Raw genomic sequence first — 3,736 nt, 5'->3', positions numbered from 1 at the left:
TTTGTAAAGCTATAAACTATTAAAGAGATAAAAGAAAACATAAAAGATAGGTAAAAATAAAACAGTAAAAAGGAAAATACAAAACAGAACAAAATAAAAATAAGAATAAAAGAGAGAGACCCCCCCGGGCCAACCGGCCTAGCTGGCCACTCCTGACGGCCCAGCCGAACCGGCCCACCCCGACCTACACATACCCCCGACCGAGCCCTAGAGCCCGTCGCCCCACCTCTCCCCTCGTTCCCCCACTCCCCCATGTTTTGGATCGAGGCAAACCGCCCCGACCGCATCGCCCCTAGCGCCGCCTCCCGTCGCCCCGCCGCTACCTCGCTGGCGCCGCTCACGCCACGCACCTCCCTTGGCCGCGCCAGCCTGCATGCGTGGGCGCTCGCCCGCAGCTTCCCCCACCATCCTTCGCGTGTCCCTGCCTCCAACCGCCGGTGCCTCGCCGTCCTTCGCGTGCCCGCGCCTGAGGAACCGCCGCCTACCGCTGTCCTCACGACACCGCCGTGCTGGAGCTCCTGCCATGGCCGCCGTCGCCTGGTTCTCCGCGTCCATACCGCGCCAAGCCGCCTCGTCGCCGGAGATGGACGGATCCCGGGGGCCCTGTCGCGGATCCGGCCTCACGCGAGCTCACGAACCTTCCTTGCCGCTCCGATGTGAGCTCCTCCCTCGATCCCCCACTTTTCCCCATTGTTGCTGTCACCGCGTACCGCGCCCGCTTTCCCCTGTGTTGCCCGCACGCTGGCCGGGCCTTGGCCGCGCCCGCGTGCCTACCGCTGCTTGCTACCTGCTATTGATGTTGCCTGCATGCTGCCTAGCTGCTGCTTTGCTGCTCCTTCTGCCTGCTCCTACCCCGCTGTTGTTGCTCGCATCGTAGCCGCCCAGCCCACGCGCATCTCCGAGTGCTCCTGTATGCTCCCGTGCCATGGCTTGCCTGTGCTATGTGCACGGCCGTGTGTGAGGCCGGTAGGCTCTCTGTACATGCGGCCAACCCACTAAACAAGGGCCTAATTAAAAGATTGAAAGATTGTTAGGGGTACTTAGTGATAAGTTAGCTTGTAGTCCATGGTAAGTGGGACCCCCCTGATTAAATTAGTTAGATGATTTATTGACACATGTGCTAATGACATGTGGGGCCCCAGCCCTAGAATGAATATAAAAAAAGAATTTTTAAAAAATAATAATAGATAAAAATGTTAATTAACTAATTAAATTAATTAATTGTGTTTAATAAACCTAATTAAGTAACTAACCTAACTAATCTGTTAATTAAACTAATTAACTAGGTTAATTAGTTAGTAGAGAATGACGTGTGGGACCCACAAGGTCAGTTTGACCGGTCAAAGTTGACAGCTGACATCATGCTGACGTCGTAATTGTATTTCCTAAATTAATTAATTCCGTTAATCCTAAAAAATGATTTAAATCGTTAATAATTAATATAAAATAAACCGTAGCTCAGATGGAAAAACCTTGTACATGAAAGTTGCTCAGAACGACGAGACAGATCCGGATACGTAGCTCGTTCGTCCGCCACACATCCCTAGCATAGTGAACATGCAGCTTTCCCCCTCCAATTCATCTGTCCGAAAACGCGAAACACCGGGGATACTTTTCCGGATGTTTCCCCCCTTCGTCGGTATCACCTACTACCGCGTTAGGGCATACCTAGCATCGCGTATTACCTCGTTATATTTTGTGATGCTTTGGTTGCTCTCTTATTTATTGTGTTCCCCCTCCGTTACTTCTTTCCGGTAGACCCCGAAACTGCCGGCGACCCCCGATCGACTACGGTGTTGACGACCCCTCATTCTCGGCTGAGCTTCCAGGCAAGCCCCCCCCCCTGATCACCAGATATCGCCTATTCCTTCTCTCTACTGCTTGCATTAGAGTAGTGTAGCATGTTACTGCTTTCGGTTAATCCTATTCTCCTGCATAGCCTGTCATTGTTGCTATAGTTGTTACTCTTACCTGCAATCCTAAATGCTTAGTATAGGATGCTAGTTTATCATCAGTGGCCCTACATTCTTGTCTGTCAGCCATGCTATACTATCGGGCCGTGATCACTCGGGAGGTGATCATGGGTATATACTTATACATATATACATACTTACAGGTGGTGACTAAAGTCAGGTCGGCTCGTTGAGTACCCGCAAGTGATTGTGATGTGGGGCTGAAGGGGCAGGTGGCTCCATCCAGGTAGTGGTGGCCTGGGTTCCCGACGGCCCCTAACTGTTACTTTGTGGCGGAGCGACAGGGCAGGTTGAGACCACCTAGGAGAGAGGTGGGCCTGGCCCTAGTCGGCGTTCGCGGTTACTTCAAAATAACACGCTTAACGAGATTTGGGTATTTGATCTGAGTCTGGCTACTGGCCTATACGCACTAACCAACTACACGGGGACAGTTATGGGCACTCGACGTCGTGGTATCAGCCGAATCCTTCATGACGTTAGCGACTGAGCGGCGCGCGCCGGGTTGGACTGGAACGCCTGCTCTTGTATAAGGGAGGCTAGGTCTGCTCGCCGGCCGCGTTCGCAACGTGCAGGTGTGCAATGGGCGATGGGCCCAGACCCCTGCGCCCTAGGATTTAGACCGGCGTGCTGACCTCTCTGTTGTGCCTAGGTAGGGTTGCGACGTGCTGATCTTCCGAGGCCGGGCATGACCCAGAAAAGTGTGTCCGGACAAAGGGGATCGAGCGTGTTGGGAAATGTGGTGCACCCCTGCAGGGAAGTTAATCTATTCGAATAGTCGTGATCTTCGGTAACAGGACGACTTGGAGTTGTACCTTGACCTTATGACAACTAGAACCGGATACTTAATAAAACACACCCTTCCAAGTGCCAGATACAACCGGTGATCGCTCTCTCACAGGGCGACGAGGGGAGGATCATCTGTTAGGATTATGCTATGCGATGCTACTTGGTGAACTTACCATCTACTCTCTTCTTCTGCTGCAAGATGGAGGTGGCCAGAAGCGTAGTCTTCAATGGGACTAGCTATCCCCCTCTTATTCCGGCATTCTGCAGTTCAGTCCACATATGATACCCTTAATCCATTTGATACCAATGCATACATATGTAGTGTAGCTCCTTGCTTGCGAGTACTTTGGATGAGTACTCACGGTTGCTTTGCTCCCTCTTTTCCCCCTTTCTATACCCGATTGCTGCGACCAGACGATGGAGCCCAGGAGCCAAACGCCACTGTCGATGACGACTACTACTACTCGGGAGGTGCCTACTACTACGTGCAGCCCGCTGACGACGACCAGGAGTAGTTTAGGAGGATCCCAGGCAGGAGGCCTGTGCCTCTTTCGATTTGTATCCCAGTTTGTGCTAGCCTTCTTAAGGCAAACTTGTTTAACTTATGTCTGTACTCAAATATTGTTGTTTCCGCTGACTCGTCTATGATCGAGCTCTTGTATTCGAGCCCTCGAGGCCCCTGGCTTGTAATATGATGCTTGTATGACTTATTTTATTTGTAGAGTTGTGTCGTGATATCTTCCCGTGAGTCCCTGATCTTGATCGTACACGTTTGCGTGTATGATTAGTGTACGGTCGAATTGGGGACGTCACAAGTTGGTATCAGAGCCGACTGCCTGTATGAATCCCCTTTCCAACTCCTAGGCCGCGAGTCTAGTCATTGAAAAACTTTTACTAACATGGTTGTGCGGCTTACGGGCCCACGTCGCCATTGGGTAATAGTAGGGTCTTTTATTCCTCGGCCTATACTCTGGGAC

At 51.6% G+C, this 3,736-nt stretch overlaps 1 long non-coding RNA gene across 1 annotated transcript; it reads left to right on the top strand.

The window, feature by feature from the left end:
* Nucleotides 1–225: 225 nt before the first annotated feature.
* LOC147990299 (uncharacterized) lies at nt 226–3,457 on the top strand. The gene is made up of 3 exons (XR_015605887.1): nt 226–656; nt 1,759–1,829; nt 3,174–3,457. It is a non-coding gene; the product is annotated as an uncharacterized LOC147990299 (long non-coding RNA).
* Nucleotides 3,458–3,736: the final 279 nt, after the last annotated feature.

Source organism: Triticum urartu, chromosome 1A (assembly GCF_056163025.1).
Source record: "Triticum urartu cultivar PI428250 chromosome 1A, HENAU_Tu73, whole genome shotgun sequence".
Classification (NCBI taxonomy): domain Eukaryota; kingdom Viridiplantae; phylum Streptophyta; class Magnoliopsida; order Poales; family Poaceae; genus Triticum; species Triticum urartu.
This window is presented reverse-complemented; position numbering and strand designations above follow the sequence as displayed.